The sequence below is a fragment of the Myotis yumanensis genome, unplaced genomic scaffold (genome assembly GCF_028538775.1).
Source record: "Myotis yumanensis isolate MYYU_CA2020_CCGP unplaced genomic scaffold, mMyoYum1.0.hap1 SCAF_3, whole genome shotgun sequence".
Classification (NCBI taxonomy): domain Eukaryota; kingdom Metazoa; phylum Chordata; class Mammalia; order Chiroptera; family Vespertilionidae; genus Myotis; species Myotis yumanensis.
Genome location: NW_027223754.1, coordinates 12,027,963 through 12,048,798, shown reverse-complemented (window position 1 = coordinate 12,048,798; position 20,836 = coordinate 12,027,963). Strand labels below are relative to the sequence as shown.

At 43.5% G+C, this 20,836-nt stretch overlaps 2 protein-coding genes and 1 pseudogene across 24 annotated transcripts in view; 2 read left to right on the top strand and 1 right to left on the bottom strand.

Annotated features, from left to right (window-relative positions):
• FGL1 (fibrinogen like 1) overlaps positions 1–10,033 on the bottom strand; it is a 35,993-nt gene extending 25,960 nt beyond the window's left edge. The window contains exons 1-2 of the mRNA XM_070407372.1: positions 9,934–10,033; positions 9,609–9,718 (exon numbers count right to left, since the gene is read on the bottom strand). The gene's annotated coding sequence lies outside the window, so the exon portion shown is untranslated. The remainder of the gene's footprint in view (positions 1–9,608; positions 9,719–9,933) is intronic.
• On the top strand, positions 2,253–3,901 carry LOC139004853 (WD40 repeat-containing protein SMU1 pseudogene; annotated as a pseudogene).
• A 332-nt stretch (positions 10,034–10,365) lies between the features above and the next one.
• Positions 10,366–20,836, top strand: part of PCM1 (pericentriolar material 1) — an 89,042-nt gene continuing 78,571 nt past the window's right edge. For 14 of the 23 annotated variants that reach the window (XM_070408280.1, XM_070408272.1, XM_070408279.1 and 11 more), the window contains exons 1-2: positions 10,369–10,585; positions 12,362–12,431. The gene's annotated coding sequence lies outside the window, so the exon portion shown is untranslated. Of the gene's footprint in view, positions 10,586–10,771; positions 10,789–12,361; positions 12,432–20,836 lie in introns of those variants that run through there. The other 9 variants (XM_070408259.1, XM_070408267.1, XM_070408261.1 and 6 more) reach the window with 6 other exon arrangements.

Below are 20,836 nucleotides of genomic sequence, written 5' to 3'. Positions count from 1 at the left end.
ACCAAGATGGAGAAATTCTGGGCTAGCTTACGGCAGAGAAGTAAAGTTCTTATATTTAATTAAAAGGTCTAAGAACTAGGTCAGAGGCCTCTAAATAGTCCCTTGTTTGACATGATCAATCTCTTCTTTCATCAAGTTACCCACAAAGCTAATATGAAGAGTAAAGATAAAATTAGTTACATTCAATTGTAGGAATATTCCAAATTGCACATTCTGCTCTTAATAGACTCTGTGTTTCCAACCATCAACATGGATGATTCTCAGAAACATAATGTTGAATGACAAAGCAAGTCAAGTAAGAATATATTCAGTGTGATACCAGTTACAGAAAGTTTGAAAACAAGCAAAACTACACAATATGTTATTTAGGGATATATAAGTTATATGAGGAAAATTAAGAATGATAACAACAATATCATTCAGGATAGCATTTATGTCTGCAAAGAAGGAAAATGAACTTGGATAAAAGCACAGGGGACTCTTAAACATATTGATTACATTCTAATTTTTAGAGTAGGTAGTGGGTTATTGAGTGAAGTTACTGTACTTTATAGTTTACATAAATGTCATATATTCCCTTGGGGGTATCAAAAATCACATAATACAAACAATCATAAAATTCAGTTATTGAGCATTGGCCTGCGGACTGAAGGGTCCCAGGTTCAATTCCAGTCAAGGGCACATGCCAGGACTCGGCTCCTTCCCCAGTGGGGAATGTGTAGGAGGCAGCTGATCAATGATTCTCTCTTATCATTGATGTTTCTATCTCACTCTCCCTCTCCCTTCCACTCTGAAATCAATAAAAATATATTAAAATAAAATAAAATTCAGTTATATCAGTGCAATGGCCACTGAAGATTTTTCCTTTAAATTTTATTGCCCCCTGCAGGTTAATACTAGGTACTGCAAAGAACTGTCTTTCGAAAACCAAATGAATGAACATCAAAATAAATGAACTCTGCAAGGCATTTGGGATATAAACAAATACAAAAGGCTGGGTTTCTGCTCCAGCCATGCTTAAAATGCATTCGTGGATAAAGAATATCCAGAACACATTAAGGAAATAAACAATATAGCACACAATATTATATTTAAGGGCCCCTTTGTCAGTGTCATATTTAAATAACAGAAACAGATGATATCTTACAGCATGAGAAACTGATTTAGTTTACCATCAGAATCCAACCCCTTTTTTTAAAAAAAATTTCTTTATTGATTAAGTTATTACATATATGTCCTTAACCCCACATTACCCCCCACCCCCTCCCCCGACTCATGCCCTCACCCCGCTGTTGTCTGTGTCCATTGGTTAGGCCTATATGCTAGAATCCAACCCCTTGACTTGATTCTTCCTGCCACTATCTTACGCCAGGACTCAGTTACTTCATGCCAGTTACCACCTGGTCTCCTTGTCTCTCCCCTCTCCTCTGTTCTCCCTCGTTTGTTCTAAGCATTGCCGCTAGTCTTAAAATAACTACTTCATATTAGAAGCTGTTCATGTTCTCCATCTACATTTCCACCAGACCGTTGTGCCCAATTTCACCCTATATAGAAATCCTGGAACTGCCATTATCTTTGAGGGAATACTTTCTCTGAATTCCTAAAGCACTTACTGTTTGTATCATTTATTTGCCATTTTCACACATTGATACTGCCGGAAGCTGGTCCATCCTTGCTGCTTGACACAGTCACTGCAGGAAAGAAACATCTGCACAGCATATGTTTCAGGGGACCTGGTGTATATGGCAATCTGTTCTTAATATGTTTGCTCCCCTTAGCGCTATGTGTTTTAACCAAGGTCATCTCTCCGAGAAAGGTTGTTTCCCCAGGTAGGGATTTTTCCCTGAAGTTAGGGAGGGGATAAAACCCCTTAACTAAGTACCAGACGGGTAGTTAATCACTTTAACTACAATCACGCTTAAGCTACATAATCTTTACTCCCTGGAATGGAGATAAGAAACGCCCTAACCTTTGCAATAGAAATTGACAGGATTAAAATCAACTGGTATAAATACAGATGTAACAAGACAATAAACACCAGAACTTGGCTGGAGATCCTGGACAGAACTTGGCTGGAGATCCTGGCTAGGCTGCTGATCAACTGAACGCTGTCTCCGTGTCATTACTTCATCGCCAATTCTGTCCACACCTTGGGGAACCCCTGGACCTGCTGGGGTTGGACCCCAACATCTGGTGCATAGGACGGCTGCCAGAGGTGTAGTTGGTGTGTTGCACGGCTGGGCCTGAGAGTAGACTGGGTTCTGCGGCCAGGAAGAGAGCACGATGTCTATCGAAATTGAGTCCTTGGATGTGATCCGTCTTATCATGCAGTACCTGAAGGAGAACAGTTTACACCAGGCACTAGCCGCCTTACAGGAAGAGACTACTGTGTCTCTGAATACTGTGGAGAGCATTGAGAGTTTCGTGGCTGACATTAATAGCGGCCACTGGGACACAGTTTTACAGGCTATACAGTCTCTGAAATTGCCAGACAAAACCCTCATTGACCTCTATGAACAGGTTGTTCTGGAATTGATAGAACTCCGTGAATTGGGGGCTGCCAGGTCTCTTCTGAGACAAACTGACCCTATGATCATGTTAAAACAAACGCAGCCAGAGCGGTATATTCATCTGGAGAACCTCTTGGCCAGGTCTTATTTTGATCCTCGTGAGGCATACCCAGATGGAAGTAGCAAAGAGAAGAGAAGAGCAGCAATTGCTCAGGCCTTAGCTGGGGAAGTCAGTGTGGTGCCTCCATCTCGTCTCATGGCATTACTGGGGCAGGCACTGAAGTGGCAGCAGCACCAGGGGTTGCTTCCTCCTGGCATGACCATAGTTTTGTTCCGAGGCAAAGCAGCTGTCAAAGATGTGGAAGAAGAAAAGTTTCCTACACAGCTGAGCAGGCATATTAAGTTTGGTCAGAAATCACATGTGGAGTGTGCTCGATTTTCTCCAGATGGTCAGTATTTGGTCACTGGGTCTGTTGATGGATTCATTGAAGTATGGAACTTCACAACTGGAAAAATCAGGAAGGATCTTAAGTACCAGGCCCAGGATAACTTTATGATGATGGATGATGCTGTTCTCTGCCTGTGTTTCAGCAGAGATACAGAAATATTAGCAACTGGGGCTCAAGATGGAAAAATCAAGGTCTGGAAAATTCAGAGTGGACAGTGTTTAAGGAGATTTGAAAGGGCACACAGTAAAGGTGTCACCTGTCTAAGCTTTTCTAAGGATAGCAGTCAGATCCTCAGTGCCTCTTTTGACCAGACAATTAGAATTCATGGTTTAAAATCCGGGAAGACCCTGAAGGAATTTCGTGACCATTCTTCCTTTGTTAATGAAGCAACATTTACACAAGATGGACATTATATTATTAGTGCATCCTCTGATGGCACTGTAAAGATATGGAATATGAAGACCACAGAATGTTCAAATACCTTTAAATCCCTGGGCAGCACTGCAGGGACAGACATCACTGTCAACAGTGTGATCCTGCTTCCTAAAAACCCAGAGCACTTTGTGGTGTGCAACAGATCAAACACAGTGGTCATCATGAACATGCAAGGGCAGATTGTCAGAAGCTTCAGCTCTGGTAAGAGAGAAGGTGGTGACTTTGTTTGCTGCGCCCTCTCTCCCTGTGGTGAATGGATTTACTGTGTGGGAGAGGACTTTGTGCTCTACTGTTTTAGCACAGTCACTGGCAAACTGGAGAGAACTCTGACAGTTCATGAGAAGGACGTGATTGGTATTGCACATCATCCTCATCAGAACCTGATTGCTACCTACAGTGAAGATGGACTCCTAAAACTCTGGAAACCCTAATTAGACTTTTTTTCGTTAAACTAGCTTGAGAGCATGTACTTAAATGAAGACATATTCATGTGTTGCTTTTTTTTTTTTTTTTTTTTTTTTTGCCAGTTTCTCTGACTAACTTGTCTGAATTAGGCACAAGAATAATTTTGTGAAAGTTCATGTTTAAGTTAGCAGTTACCCTTTTTTACACATTTTTAAGGTATTCATTTGTCTTTCCAATTGGGGCAGTCACTTAATGTTTTCAATTATCTTTTACCTGGAGAGTGAAATAATTGATAGTTCTAAAAAAAATTATTATCCTTTGATTATTGCAATGCTGATTAAAATGTGCCTCCTTGCAGTAAACTTGTAAATAGGAACTATCCCATATTCAGTAGTTAGTCCTTTTTTTTTTTTTTTTTTAGATGGTAATAAACTTTATACCTTTCTGGAGTCTTCGTTTTTAAATGTGAAAGTTGCTTATCTAGTTAGCATATTAGAATCTAATGAGGTGGGTGGGACATGGACATTATTATGCCCGAATCTTAAATACAGTAGGAAGTCAACTTCTGGGTAGAAGAAGAAACTGTATTTGAAAAGGTTGGATGTTAAATAGGATCACATTTCACTCCCTTTACCCTTCCATTCTTTTTTTTTTCCAACCAGGTTCTGGTTTTTATTGTCTTGTTACATCTGTATTTATACCAGTTGATTTTAATCCTGTCAATATCTATTGCAAAGGTTAGGGCGTTTCTTATCTCCATTCCAGGGAGTAAAGATTATGTAGCTTAAGCGTGATTGTTCATAGTTAAAGTGATTAACTACCCGCCTGGCACTTAATTAAGGGGTTTTATCCCCTCCCTAACTTCAGGGAAAAATCCGTACCTGGGGAAACAACTTTTCTCGGAGAGGTGACGTTGGTTAAAACACATAGAGCTATGGGGAGCAAACATATTAAGAACAGTATGCTATATACGCCAGGTCCCTTGAAACATATGCTGTGCAGATGTTTCTTTCCTGCAGCGACTGTGTCAAGCAGCAAGGATGGACCGGCTTCCGGCATGATACTAAAACTGATTAATTTACATAAGGTTTGTTTTCTAAGTTAGGTAAGTTTTTGGAAGACTGGGATAATTTTCTAGTTTTAGGGGGTTTTCTTTCTCTTGTCCCCTGCTAAGATCTGTAATGCCCATATTTGAGTTTGAGGACCCCAATTTAATGTGAAAATTTCTCAGACTCCTCCCTTACCAAACAGACATAACAGCATTTACATTTTTCAGGTTCCATAAGTCAAAAAGCAACAACATAATGACCATATTGATTTCAGTAACACTTCAGAATTAACATGAATTGTTTTAATGACAATAGTTTCTACATAATTATATATACACTAGAGGCCCAGTGAACGAAATTTGTGCATGGGGAGAGGGGAGAGTCCCTCAGCCCGGCCTGCATCCTCTCGCAATCTGGGACCCCTCGGGGGATGTCTGGGATTGGGCCTAAACTGGCAGTTAGACATCCCTCTCACAATCCGGGACCACTGGCTCCTAACCACTCTGCCTGCCAGCCTGATTGCCCCAACCACTCTGCCTGCCTGCCTGATTGCCCCTAACTGTTCGCCTGCCTGCCTGATCACCCCTAACTGCTTGTCTGCCTGCCTGATCGCCCCTAGCTGCCTCTGCCTCAGCCCCTGTCACCGTGGCTTCATCCGGAATGACATCTGGAAGGTCGTTCGACTGTCCAGTTTAATTAGCATATTATGCTTTTATTATTATAATCATTAGGGTAGGTAGTGGGTATATAATATATGTGTGTGTGTCTGTGTGTGTGTGTGTGTGTGTATTAGAGTTCCAATGCATGAAACTCATGCAAGAGTAGGCCTTCACAGCCCTGGCTGCCCCAGCTTCATCCGGAAGGTTGTCTGGACGGTTGTTCTACTGTTTAGCCATTTGGTTGATTTGCATATTATGCTTTTATTATTATAGATACTAGAGGCCCAGTGCATGGATTTGTTCATCAGTGGGGTCCCTCGGCCTGGCCTGTGCCCTCTTCCAATCTGGGACCCCTTGGGGGATGTTGGAGAGCCAGTTTCGGCCCAATCCCCACAGGCCGGGCTGAGGGACCCCACTGGTGTACCAATCCATGCATCAAGCCTCTAGTATGCATATAAGATCTTTGGTTAATCTTTTCCTGCCCTCCCCGCTCCCCCTTTCCCTCTGAGATTCATCAGTCTGTTCCATGTTTACATGTCTGTGCATTGAGTGTCTGCCCCCTGATGGTTATTGCATGTCATAGGGTCAGCCGGATGCTTAGATTTATACACACACACACACACACACACACACACACACTCTAGTGACCCAGTGCACAAATTCGTGCACATTGAAAGGAAATTAATTAGAAGACATTTTAATATCGCTATTTGCCCTTTCTCTATAATAGGATTGTCAACCAAATTCACAATCAACAATGACAGATGGAAACACACGTGTGCAATTGGCGCCAGTGAGCTTTATATGTATCGCGCATGCACGAGTCAACTTAGCCTTTATAGATAAAGAATAAACTTGCTTAATTAGACCTGCTTTCTGATTTAGCTAAACTTTTTCCAGCCCAGTGAAGCACCCAAACTTCTCCTTCAGGTAATTGTCAGCAACACAGCAGAAAATATCAACATGAAGCAGATTATTATTGTGGATCACACAGAGAGAACAAAGGGTAAAATATTTAACTGCAGCAGTGTTTGACTATATTCTGCGCAGTGAGTAAACCTGAAGTCATTTTCAAGGTCCACCATTTCTTTTTTCTTTTTAATATATTTTATTGATTTTTTACAGAGTGGAAGGTAGAGGGATAGAGAGTTAGAAACATTGATGAGAGAGAAACATCGATCAGCTGCCTCCTGCACACCCCCTACTGGGGATGTGCCCGCAACCAAGGTACATGCCCTTGACCGGAATCGAACCTGGGACCCTTGAGTCCGCAGGCCGACGCTCTATCCACTGAGCCAAACCAGTTAGGGCCACCATTTCTTACTTCTTTTCAATTGGGTCAAGTTTCTAAGCTTTCTAAATCTCCATTTTCCGGCTAATGAAAAGAAAATGGGATTCCATCGAGTCTCCCATCTACCTACTCCAGGACTTCTGTGAGGATCAAATGAGATGAGGCACGGGAAAACACTTCACAGACATTTGGTTGAAGTGTGAAATGTATCCACCTGGCTATGAAGCCAGCCAGTCGTGTTCCTGGGCTGAAGAAACGGCAAGGAGGCTAGTTGTCACTAGGGAGAGGAAGCCAGACGTTGGTATGTGACATCATTACCCAGCACCCACAGCCACCGTTTCTGGGCTGGGCTGTGGGCTGCGTTTTGTGCCATGGTAGCATCAGCTGTGATTTGGTGGGCTGTCGCTCTGGGGTAGTGTTGGGGCCTGTGTCCCACTTGGGGGAAGCAAAGTGTTGCTTTGTTGGCACCAGGTCCCCGCTGCCGTTTCTCTGTAAATGGCCAGTGCATGTCACAGCAGCTCCTGTGTTAAGCGTCTGCCCCCTGGTGGTCATTGTGTGTCATAACAACCAGTCGGATGGGTGGAGGGACACTTAGCATATTAGCCTTTTATATATATAGATATGAGGGGGACCAAAATTTTGCCTCCTCAAAATATGCCTTTTAGGATTTTGATTTTTAGGCTGGTTAAGAAAACAAGACTCTGAAAGAACCTTTGACCCTCCCCCTTATCTGCTTAAAGGAATTTAAATAGAAAAACCTGCTTAAAGCATAGTATCATAGACTAAATGTGACAGACCCTGAGAAATCTAGCAAAGCCTGTTTGTTGAACTTCCTTCTGTGTACCATTGTTTCTGGGAAGCCCAGCAAGCATTTGTTTATTGTTGAGGGGCGCTAGCTAACACTCAGTTTAAATATGTTGGCTGAAACTCAGAGCACAGGCAGAGCCACACCCTGGAGGCAGACCTGGTCAAGAGACTGGGATGCCACTCAGTTTGACCTTCCCGCCCAGTGTTAAGGGGATGGATCTCATGATGTCGCCAGAAACTCAAAGCCCACCCAGATGTGATGTAACTTTCTGTTATTCGAGTATTTATTAAATCTACTTCCGATGTTGGAAGCTGTTCTGTCCCTCCATTCAGAGGGCAGACGCCACACCTGGTCCTAAGCTTTTATTCTATTTCTGTGTCTGTCTTTTCATTTTCTCAAATCCCGAAAGCGCCTCCTACTTAAAAGAACCGGTTCATTTCTCTCTCTCTCCGTGCTGGATGTGGAGAAGGGAGACCCCCACCATAGTTTATTACATGTTTGCTCTTTCTATCCACCTCTAAATTGCTTGCTTTCCCTTTAAAATCCCAGACCTCGGCCTCCCTCTCCTTTGTCCAGAATGGCATATCAGTCTCAACTGCCAGTGCCTCCTTGGGTCTCATATTCTTATGGCATCCCCTGCATGTATATCTGTAATACGGTTTGGACATTTTTCTCCTGTTAATCTGCTGGAGGCTAATTCCAGCCGGGCATACTAAAATGCGAGAAGTTCGTAGAAGGCTGATGGACACCTTCAGCAGGGCTGAAGATCTGCATGTTACTGCCTGCTGCCAGACAGCTGAGGGCAGTTCCCCCAACCTGATGGTCCTTTCCTGTTTACCAAACATTACCTTTGATATGTACGTCTGCTTTGCTATAGGGCAAAATGTGGGAATAGAAAGCCAGGGGTCCGCAGATTCGGGGAGTTTAGTCACTAGAACTAAGTTTCCATCTGGCTCCCCTATGCCTTCCAAATTCATATTTCTTCTCTAGTCTCTTCATTAATTTATGCACAGCCACTTCTCCAGATTCCTTGAACTCTAGTAAATGCGGAAAAGACCCCAGCATTAATCTGTCTCATGTTAATTTGATTATTAGCTCAGCCAAAACAACTTAGAAGGTAGGAAGAAAAATGATTTTTTTGCACCGCCATATAAAACAAAATGGTAATGATGATGATACTGATAGCTAATTATTTTGAAATCATATACGCTATACTTTTTCCTATGCATTTTCTTCTTTAATCCAAAAGTCCCTCCAAGGATTCAGTAGACCTGTTTAAACCTGGACTCCACCCCTTGGAGTCCAGAGCTTTGGTGACTTACTCAACCTGTTGTTTGCAAAATGAAATGGATGCAGAATCAATCCCTCCAGGGTAGTTGTGAGAATTAATAACATCACAATAGGAGAGATGCTTGACTCTGCGCCTTGTACAAAACAGACACGACGTGAAGAGGCTCTGAGAGGGTAACGTGCCCAAGACCTTAGCTCCTGAGTGTGGAATCGAGGGGCCGAGGGCGCTGGGGATTGCAGCCGGCACATGCTGGTTAGCGGCTCCATGCGCTGTGCACTTCGTTTTCTTACAAAAGAGAATTGATTTCCATCACACCCTGTTACACCGTCCAGTAAAACATGAGCGCTTCCAGGGCGAGGTTCCTGTTACCGAGGTAATGGGCGCACACAGCGGGCACTAAAATATGTATGACACGAAGGAGCTGCGAATTACAGGAGGCTGAAGAGCTCCCGCACCCGGTTATTGAGACGAGTTCTGGTGACCGGTTTCGTGCAGTTTCTGTTGGTCATTGAGAGCAACGTGTTGTTGGAACCCAGGTGCCCACTAATTTTTCCTTCATTATTTTGCTGAAAACACGCAAACAAGCAAGCAGAACTATAAACTGCCTACAAATAGAATGCCCTTGCGCTCCAGTAAAATGGGCCAATTTTAACTTTACCTATCCCTCCGTCGCATATTTTTGTCTTACGAGAGGACTGTCAATTTACTAACCTTAAAAAGGCTGCTGCTCAGAGACGAGCGTAACGTAAAAAAAGAATTCCGAGTGCAGTTTTAGAGAAAATTTCTCAGTATTAAATTCTGATGTAAATCATCTGGTCCTTCTGAAAAGAAAAAAAAAAGGACATTTATCCAAGGCGGCATTAATTATTAATATTTATGATCTCCCACAAACTATACATATGGCTTTCGGCCAATGAACTCCCGTGGATTTTCCTCCTCACGTGTAAACCTAAAACCAGGTTGTCAAGACCCTTTTGGTCCCATCCCTTCGTGACCGGGAAGTGGGTGGACAGGGAATCCAAGAGCGACCGCGGACCTGGGTCAGCTCCCCTCCATCCGGCACCATCCGGAGCGGACACCCCCACGGGAAACGAGAAGGAGCCCCCGCTCTCCTTCCAGCTGCCGAGGGTGGTGAATCCACTTCCGCACAGGCCTCGAGTCCCCAGTCCCGCGAGCCGCCTCGGGAAGCGCACAGCATGCTGGGATGTGTATTCCTCTCCCTTCGGGCGGAAGGGCGGGCACGCCTGAACCGGGTCCGGAGGCATTCTGGGATATGTAGTCTCTGGCGGTTCGTTGGTGTACTCGGCACCGGCTGGCGGAGGAGCCTGAGACTCCGGCCGGTCACATGACTGCAGTCTAGCGCGGTGAGCGCACTGCGGCCCCCGCCCCGGCCCAGTGCTCGCTGCGCGCGGCCGTTGCCGCGGAGACGGCGCACGTCGCCCAGCGCGTAGCCCCCGCTGCAGTCCCCCCGCCCCTCTTCTCCCACCACAATGAGATCCTAAGATGGCGGTGGCTGCGGCGGTTGGCGCCGCCTGGCTGAGCTAGGGGAGGCGGCCATTGGGCCCGCGGCAGCCCGGGAACGGTGGACTCTGCCTGCTGCGGTCTCCAGGGGAGGACCGCGGTCGGTGGCGGGTCGAGGGGGCTGACCGTTACTCCGCCCTGGGCTGGAGCGGCCGCTCGGTTTCCAGGTAATAACCTGCGCGTCCCTAGCCCTTGGCAACCGAGGCAGCGCGGCGCCGGGGGCGGGAGAGCAACGGCGCCGGGACACCTGACCCCCAGGGCCGGGCCTCGGGCCACGCCTCGGTGGGCTCCTGGGTCTCCGCGCCGCCTGCGCCGCTCCCCCCGGCAGACAGCCCGCCCCCTCGTCCGGACCGGCCGGCGCCATCTCCGGGTGAGCGTCCGGGGCGCGTTGGGGACCGCGGAGCCCCCTGCTCGCCTCCCGCCCCTCTTTCTCCGCCCGGGGAGGAGGCCGCCTCGGGAATGTCCCTCGAGTGCGGGAGGCGGAGGCGGGGCGGCGGCGTGGCTGTCAGAGGCGGGTAGGCTCTCGTCCTCGGCGGCCAGGGGCCTCGGTGGCCATCGTGTCCGTCCTTGCGCGCCCGCCCTCCCCCGGTTCCATTCTGTGGGGCGCGCTCCCCCAGGATTTGGGGTGAGGAGCGACGCGGCTTTCGGGCCGGGCCGGGAGCCGCGGGTTCCTGCTGTCCGGCCTGTTCGTGGAGCAGAAGGGCCGCGGGAGGCGGCCCGGACCCCGGCTGGCGGGCCGGCGCCCTGCGGTGCGAGGGGAATGCGAGCCCCGCGCCCCCGCCAGCCCCTCCCCGCGGCTCCGGGCCGGGGGCGGGGGGCCTGGACGGGGACACCGCAGGCCCGAGGCGATCCGGGCCGCGTCGCCTGCTGTGCAGACCCCGTGCTGGGGAGGCGGGGCCTCCAAACTTCCATCTCCGCGGCCCACTCCCCCGGGGCTCGCCTTCCTGAAAAACAAAAACAAAACGCGCACACACACACACACACACCCACACCCGCAACACGTGTGTGCGTGTGTCCTCTGCCCTCCGGTGACGGGTCGTGTGTCCGCGCTGGGAGAAGCGGGCTTTCTGGGCGACCCCAGCACCCCGCCCTCCTGTCGCTTCTGGTTACGGGGATGCGCGAGTCTGAGCTGGGGGGCGGGGGGGGGCGGTGCGAGTCTGAGCTGGGGGGGGTTCGAGTCTGAGCTGGGGGGGTGCGAGTCTGAGCTGGGGGGGTGGCGAGTCTGAGCTCGGGGGTGCGAGTCTGAGCTGGGGGGGTGCGAGTCTGAGCTGGGGTTGCGAGTCTGAGCTGGGGGTGTGTGTGCGAGTCTGAGCTCGGGGGTGCGAGTCTGAGTTGTGGGGGTTGTGCGAGTCTGAGCTGGGGGGATGCGAGTCTGAGCTCGGGGAGGAGGGGGTGTGCGAGTCTGAGCTGGGGGCGCACCTGCTGCCCGCCTTCCCTCTCACCTGCCTTCCCTCACCTGCCGGCAGAGCCGCGGGAAACCACGCACATATGCACATACGGGCTTTCCGAACTGGAGGTAAAGCTTGTGTTTTTGTAACAACAAAGTCATCTCTCTCTAAGAAAGTAGGTAGCTTTTAAATACACCCCCCCCCCCCCCCACACACACACACAGTTCTGGAATGGTCCGAGTGACCGGAAGCTAAGTCTGCAGGGTGAGCTCTGTCGCGGGTCTTCACGTGGTAATTAGATTCCAGGGTAGATGTTAAGGCCGGGCATGGCTGTGTGGTGGCATCTTGTAAGTTTGGAGGATTTAAACATTTGTGTCTATCGCATTGCTTCCCAAAAGGATTAAAATAACTTGGGTTTAAAATATTGGTAAATTGGATTTTTCTTTTCTGTTGATCTTCTAAACATATTTTATGTCTAAACAACATAGTACTTGTTGTTCTGTACTTCCTAGTGTAAAGAATTTATTAAAGTCTTTTTTTTATTTTATTCAAAAGCAGACAACAGCTTTGAAGTGTGAAGCAAAAAAGAGCAATTTCTGAGCTGCAAATACTAGCTTCCAAGCAGGTAATTTGACCTCATCCTATGTTACCGCCCCTCGTATTACAGCTGAAGACTTTAGGATGAAGACCGCATCCGACCGTGCAGGCGAGGCCTCCGCTTAGTGAACAGTCCTGGCTGGCTGCCCTGTGGGCCTGCTGCTCGGGATGCCACTCTGATCCGCCTTCATACTTTCCTTAGAAAGGAACCATGTCATTCCTAATTATTAAATACTGGAACAGTTTGTGTAGTACCTTTTGAAATGTCTTTCTTTTCATAGAAATTCTTCAGACCATTTGAGTTTGAATTTGTCCTGTTTGGATAGCCAAATCCATTTATTCTTAAGTAATCTTGTACAACTTCTCTATTAATTACTCTTATTTTTTATTCACAAACTATTTTTTGGGTTATACATACTTTTGACTAGAGTTTATTTTTTTCATTAGTTTCTATGCATAGTGTATTATTAAATCCTGGCTATATGAAGATACTCTCTGACCAGCAGAAAAAAGCCAGTGTAAGTTCATCAAGGGAAAGTTTGCTAAGGACAGTTTAGAAGTTAAATAACTAAAGGATGAGGAGTAGAAGAAATTTTTGTTAAAAATATTTTAGAAATAATCTCTTTTTAAAAAAATCTGAATTCTGTGAAAATTTTAAGGCTGTTTTCTAAATTTATTTAATGTGTTTTTGCTTTCTAGGAAAGCAGACAGATCTTCAGCTTCCTTATGAAAGAAGCTGACCCTCAGGAGAAAATACAGATTGACAGTGGATTTATATCTTAATAGGGGCCCGGTGCACAAAATTTGTGCACGGGTAGGGCTCCTAGGCCTGGCCAGTGATCAGGGCCGATCTGGGGGCAACTGGCGGGGCGATTGGGGGGCCCCCACTGGCATTGACCTTGGCCAGCCTGGTGCCGCCTGCTTGCCGGTCCCCGCCCCCCGCTGGTTGCCTCCCTCTGGCACCCTCCTTGGCTGGCCTGGGGGCTGTGGGCTGGGAGCAGCGCCTGCATTGAGTGTCATAGCGATCAGTTGTTTTCCCATTGGGTCGATTTGCATATTAGGCTTTTATTATATAGGATAATAATTCTCAGTAGTATATTCTTTTTTTAATTGTCAGAATAGGAAAAGAAAAATGGAATTCTGGGGGAAGGTCAAAAGTGAGTGTGTGCATTAGAGTTCTTAACACTAAAGTCTGTAATAGGAGTTTGGTAAAAAGAATTGTAAAATGAGTTATAAAGTAAAATAATTTTCCTTTTAATATGTTAGTGAAGATGGATAAGATGAAACAATAACATAGAATCATTGGGCTAACTCACATTAGAAGAACTTAGTTTTCTCAATAGGGGTTTGGCCACCTGAAGGAGTCAAGTATATTTGAAACCTGGGCAAAAATATAAAAGGTTTGGAATTCTCACATTGGAATTTAATGAGAAGCTATTATGGATACATAGCAATATATTCATCTTACAAATTTAATTGAGTGCCTACAGGTGGTACTTAATGATTGAAAAGTACTTGAGATATGGCAGTGAGCAAAACAGACTAGGTTCCTTACCTCATGGAGTAAAATTACATTTTGAAAATGCGTGTGTGTGTGTGTGTGTGTGTGTGTGTGTGTGTGTGTAGTATACTGTAGTAATGGACATAGGCAGTGCCATTTTATAACTGTTCCCCACTGACAAGTGGAGAGTAGAAGCGGAGAAAAACCATTAAATGAATTGACAGAATAGGCAAATAGGTGAGGAAGTTAAGGATGCTAACCAGGAATTTTTGGAAGGGCTTTCCTTCACAGACTGATTCCTTGAAAAAATTACCTAATGGTAATAAGCAGATTACAGTTATGGAATTAACCCTCACCACCCTGTTGAAATTGCTCTTAACAAAGGTTATTACCAGTAATCTTGTTGCTAAGTCAAGTGGACATTTCTCAGTACTTTTCTTACCTGACAAAATAACATCTAGCATTCTTATATCCCCTGTCTTTATACACTTTTCTCCATTTCTAGTTACATTGGTTTCCCTTCAGTCTTTGTACCTTCACAGTGTTCTTTTTCTCTTTAAATATCAGTGTTCTTCAGTCTTTTCTCTTACTCTTCATCTTTTCCTGAGCCTTCTGTTCCATTTTAAGTACTTTTATGAATGTGTGACTTGCAAGTTTCTCTCCAGCCTAGATTTCACTTCTGAGAGATTCGTGTTTGTTCGCTAGACAAATTTAATTGGGTATACCATAGGTATCTCAAACTCAACATTTTTTCTCAACTAAAACCTGTTCCTTTTCAAGTCACCTTGAATGTATCATCGCGTACCCAGTTGTTCAAGCTACAGGTTGTTCTAGGGGTCATCCTTTTATTCTTTCCTCACCGCCTCATCTCCATATCATAATATATAGTCACCAATTCCTGTTGATTCTGCCTTGGAAATCTTGTTGTATTGGCCCTCTTCTTTACATACCTACTGTTTTGATTATTGGAAGTCTTTCTATATAAATAATAGTATATATTAGCGTGTCTACAGAATAAAATTTAGGAGGCAGAGATCCTATATTTTTAATGGTGACTCTGATTAGAAAGGTTGGCATGAAGAAGAGAGAAATAACTTGCCTTTATTTTGCACTTTTAATGGGGTAGATTTTTATAATGTTAAGAGAATTGGTCCATTTGCCATTATTTTTTATTTAATATTTAATGATCAATTTTTAAAAAATATATTTTAATTGATTTCAGAGAGGAAGGGAGAGGGAGAGAGAGATAGAAACATCAATGATGAGAGAGAATCATTGATTGGCTACCTCCTGCACGCCCCACACTGGGAATGGAGCCTGCAACCCAGGCATGTGCCCTGATGGGAATCGAACCCTGACCTGGTTCATAGTTTGACGCTCACCCACTAGGCATGTGCCTCTAATACATTTGGTATTATGTTATTACATATTCTACCTCATTGTATTGTTAATCGCATTATAACAGTAGACAAAGGTTGTTTATTTTATAAACTTAATAGACTTTATTTAGGAAGTGGTTTTCTTAGAAAGGTTTAAAAATGTTTGATCCATTTTTCCCAAACTAATTTTAATGTGTTCAAATTGTTTTAGAACCTTATTTTAATAGTCTTCAGTCATTAGCCTAAAAATAGATCCTTAATAAATTTATCTTAAAGTAAAGCGTTTATTTATTACTCTATTGATAGAAAGCATAACATATTCTATTTTTAAGAAAAAGTTATTATGTAAGAATTTTCACTTACCTTTAATAATTTCCAATCTAATTTACATTTTAAGACAATTTACTTTTAGTACTTTTAAATATATCACCTGTATTGCATATGTATTTTTGAGCTATTTAATATTACAAATATGATCAATGGTTCTCTCATCATTGATGTTTCTGTCTTCCTCTTTCTGAAATCAATAAAAATATTATTTAAAAAATATTACAAATTATATCAATACATCTAAAAAATAGTAGTTGCCAAATGTTTAGTTTAAATGAGTCATTTCAGTTTACTGGACATCTCTCTATGGGTATCAATTATTGCGAAAAATGTGTAAGATAGAGAAAAGAGGAAAAAAAACTTCATGTTCCTATCCCTCTAACCAATAGTTGATTGTATGCAAGCATTTTATTGTAGTTTCTTAAAATCTGTATACAATTTTGCATATTGCTTTTTTCCTCTTTTACACTATACTAGAGGCCCGATGCACGAAATTCATGCAAGAGTAGGCCTTCTTTCCCCGGCTGCTGGCACTGGCTTCCTTCTGGCCGCCAGCAGACACTCGGGACCCAGGCTTCCCTTGCAGCCTGACTTCGTCTGGAAGGGCGTCTGGTCTAATTAGCATATTATGCTTTTATTATTATAGGTGATGATATATTTTAAACACAGGGAGTATTATTTAGCCTTCAAATTACATGTTTTGAAGGGAACTCTTCCCTAATAGCATTCAGTCTGTCGTTTGATAGTTTTCAATTTATTACAATTTTAGCATAATAAACAACTTCCTTTATTATAGTCCCCTCCTCCTCAACTGTGCCCCCTCCCACCACTCCATATTTTTTTAGATTAGCTATGGAGAGGTAGAATTACTGGATCAAACCAATTTTAGTTCTTGATAAGCTTTCTGGAAAGCTTATACCTGTTTAGGTTCTCACCATAGTGATTGAGTGTTCTGGTTTCCCTTTGCTGTCATTAGGATTTAGTAATATATGTAATTGAGCAAATTTAATAATCTCTTATTTTAATTTTCAGCCAGATTATATTCATGTCTTTATCATTTTATGTTTACTGATTTTTTGTAAATTGCATGATCAGATTATTTGGAATGGGAAGGGTTTTTTTTTTTTTAAAAAAAATTCATATAGTAAAGATATTAACTGTATACTTCGTATTTATTTCAGTGGTTTTTCCCAATTTATCATTTACTGTTTATTCTCAGCATACTTAGGATTTACTTTTATGTGAATAAAACCTGTCAAACTTTTTTTTTGCATCCCAAATTAGTAAGATCTCTCTTTTTAAAAGTTCTATTTTGTATGTTGTTTGATTTTTAAACCTTACTTATTTTTAATCTATTTACTATCTTGGTGTTGTATAAGGCAGCCTTTTCCAATTGGAGAGAATTAAACTCTGATGCTCTGAGCCCTCCATTGTTTACTGTGAATTAATTCCTCTCTGTGTCTGGACTGGTACTAGGTATGCACCATCCTTGGAAGATTGAGAAAACCCTTATTTAAGTCATTTTTCTGTGTTCTGTATCTGAGATGAAGAATCCTAATTAAAGAAAGCCTATTAAAGCTCTAAATAAATCTTTTTCAAAATTCTTAGCAAATTGTCTCAACTGAATAATCCTGGATCATAGACTTCTTGTGAGGATTAAAATGATAAAATGCACATAAAATAGTATAGTGCTTGGCTTACATATAGAAAATACCAAGATGTAGATGTTAGCTATAATTTTTCTCATTTTTTTCTATTTAGGTATATTTGAGGATTTTCTTTTTTGGATCGGTACTAATTTAACCATATGGGCATTCGATGTGGTTGAATTATCTTGGAACTAGTTTTCTATTTTCCTGACTTCTATTGCTATTCTTGCTTTTTATTTTTCATACAGTAATTTTTTTTTTCTGACTTGTTTATTCTTACCTGTTCTATTAAATTCCAAGAAGAATCACAGGTTTTTGTTGGAATTTCATTAAGCCTGTACATTTAGAAAAAAAAAATGGTATGCTTGTAATACTTGACTTCCTACCAGGGAAGAGAGTTTGTTTTTCTTATAAAATTTTATCTTCTATTGTTTTATAGAGTTTAGTAGTGCTTCTTCACATAGGGCAAATAATATTATTCCTACATATTTTTTTTGTCACTACAGACAGTCCTCAGGTTATGTCGGACTCGCGATGTCCGTTGTTTCCTGGTTACGTCGCCATCTCCCATGTATTTATAAGAAAAAATGTTCCTTTATTTTGACGTATGTACATATGTGCTTTATGTTTTTTATTATTTATTTACCACAAGTAAAGCTCAGGAATTGTTACCTTTCTTTTAAATTTTTTTATGGTTTCACTTCATTACTGCTGTGTATGTGCTCCATGTGAGTGACGTAGGTGCTTATGTAGGTGGGTTCTGACTTACAGCGAAGATCTCATTAAGTCGCACCATAGGAACGGATTTCCGACATAACCTGAGGACCTACTGTATGATAAGTGGCATCAATTTTCCCCAGTGTATTTTCTGAAAAATTCGTGCATATATATATATATATATATATATATATATATATATAATGTTTATATTGATTTTGGAGAGAAAGGAAGGGAGAGGGAGAGGGAGAGGGAAAGGGAGAGGGAAAGAGAAAGAGAGAAGCACATCTATCCAAGAGAGAAACATCAATTGGCTACCTCCTGCACACCCCCTACTGGGAATCGAGCCTGCAACCTTGGGCATGTGCCCTGACCTTTATTTTTTACTGTTGTTAATTCTCACCGGAGGACATTTTTCCATTGGTTTTCAGAGAGAATGGAAGGGAGGGGGAGAGACAGAGAGAGAAACATTGATGTAAGAAAGACATCAATTGATTGCCTATATAGCATGTGCCCTGACCAGGGCCAGCAATGGAGTCTGCAACCAAGGTACATGCCCTCATGCCCTTGACCGGAATAGAACCCGGGACCCTTCAGTCCGAAGGTCGAGGCTCTGTTCACTGAGCCAAACCAGCTAGGGCCAAGCCAGCGACCTTTGGTGCATGGGACAATACTCAACCAACTGAGCCACACTGGCCAGGGCTTAATGCATATTCTTTAAAAATACCACTTTCTCTCTTTTCAATATTAATATTTGTTTCTTATTTTTCTGTATTTTTTTTAGACTTCCAAAGCAATGCTAAATAACTGATAATGTGGCATTCTTGTTTTGGTCTTTATTTTAATAGGGATGTCCTTAATGTTTTATTTTAAAATTATTGTCCATTGGTTTAAAATGTACTTTTTCAACTCCAGAAGTTTATTAAAGTAATGTATGTTCATTGAAAAAAAACACTGTATAAAAATAAATACAACTTTAAGGAGCTGTCAATACATTTGTACTTTTAAGATTTTTTTTCAAATTTGAAGTGCTGAATTTTATCACATCACTTTTTATTTTGAGATGACAAAATTTAATCTGCTCTGTAATCTGTTAACACATGATTCTGATAGATATCCTAGCATTAAAACATCCAGGCGATCAATCCTACTTTGTCATGGATGATAGTTCTTTTAATATTGTGTTCTAGTGACGAATGGGATAAGTTAGGACCTTAGAATTAAAGCACCTAGTATTTGTATTTATCTTTGACATTTTTTAAAATAAACCTTTATTGTTCAGATTATTACAGTTGTTCCTCTTTTTTCCCCCCCATAGCTCCCCTCCACCCGGTTCCCACCCCACCCCATGCCCTTACTCCCTCCCACTGTCCTCGTCCATAGGTGTGTGATTTTTGTACAATCTCTTCCTGCACCCCCCACACCCCCTTCCCCTGAGAATTGTCAGTGCACTCCCTTTCTATGACCTTGGTTCTATTACACTCACCAGTTTATTCTGCTCATCAGATTTTTCATTCACTTGATTTTTAAATTCACTTGTTGATAGACATGTATTTGTTGTCACTTTGTTCATAATTTTTTAAAAATATTTTTACTGAGTTTATTTATTTCAGAGAGGAAGGGAGAGGGAGAGAGAGATAGAAACATCAATGATGAGAGAGAATCATTGATTGGCTGCCTCCTGCACGCCCTACACTGGGAATCGAGCCCGCAACCCGGGCAAATGCCCTGACTGGGAATTGAACCTGTGACCTCCAGGTTCATAGGTCGATGCTCAACCACTGACCCATGCCAGCCGGGCTGTTGTTCATAATTTTTATCTTTACCTGTTTCTTCTTCTTTCTCTTCTTAAAGAATACCCTTCAGCATTTCATATAATCCTGGTTTGGTGGTGATGAACTCCTTTAGCTTTTTCTTATCTGTGAAGCTCTTTATCTGACCTTCAATTCTAAATGATAGCTTTGCTGGGTAAAGTAATCTTGGTTGTAGGTTCTTGCTATTCATCAATTGAGTATTTCTTGCTACTCCCTTCTGGCCTGCATAGTTTCTCTTGAGAATGCACCCCTTTGTGGGCTGTGTGCACAGGCTTGTTGTAGTTAGGCCTTGATTGCTGTTGGTATCCCTGGGAGGAATTGACCTCCAGGCCTATTTGTTGTGAGGACCAGCTGTGTCTACAATGGAAGAACTGCTGTGCTGGAGACACCCTTATGTGGCAGGACTTGCTTCAGTGGGGCTTTGGTGCTCACTGAGTCTGCCCCTTGAGTGTGTCGCTTATGAATGTGAAGAGTTGTAATCCGGTATGGTTTCACACTGACCACTGGGTACACTGGCTCTTGGATCTCCAAGGAGGTGCAAAGTCAGCCACTGCCTGAGGCCACCCAGCAGGAGCTACAGCGAGATCTGCAGATCCCTCCTCTTTGTTTGGGGTTTGGAGGTGCCCAGATGAGGCCCAGCTGTGAAGCAGTGCAGGCTACTGCTGCCAAGCCTTGGGCCTTCTTTTGGAAGCTTTGGAGCTCTCTGACCCAGCTGCAGTTTGTTAGGCTAGGCTACAAAAGGACAGGCCATTTATATGCAAAAGCCGCTGCCCACAGCTTGGGTGGGGTTGTAAATTGGGTGGGGTGGGGTTTCAGGGAATCACCAGGGTGGAGCAAACAGCATGGCTGCCAGTCAGCCCTACACCAGGGAGGTTCCCGCGTCTCCACGTCCTGCACCCCCACACCCCCACACAGGAACAATGATCGCTGCGAGCACCTCTGAGAGAAAGCTGCCCTCATGTTCCTGTCCCAATGCCAGACAGTCTAGTTTCTCCCCGTATGAGTCTGGGTCCCCAGAGTCTCACCTGGAACTGGAGTTCAGA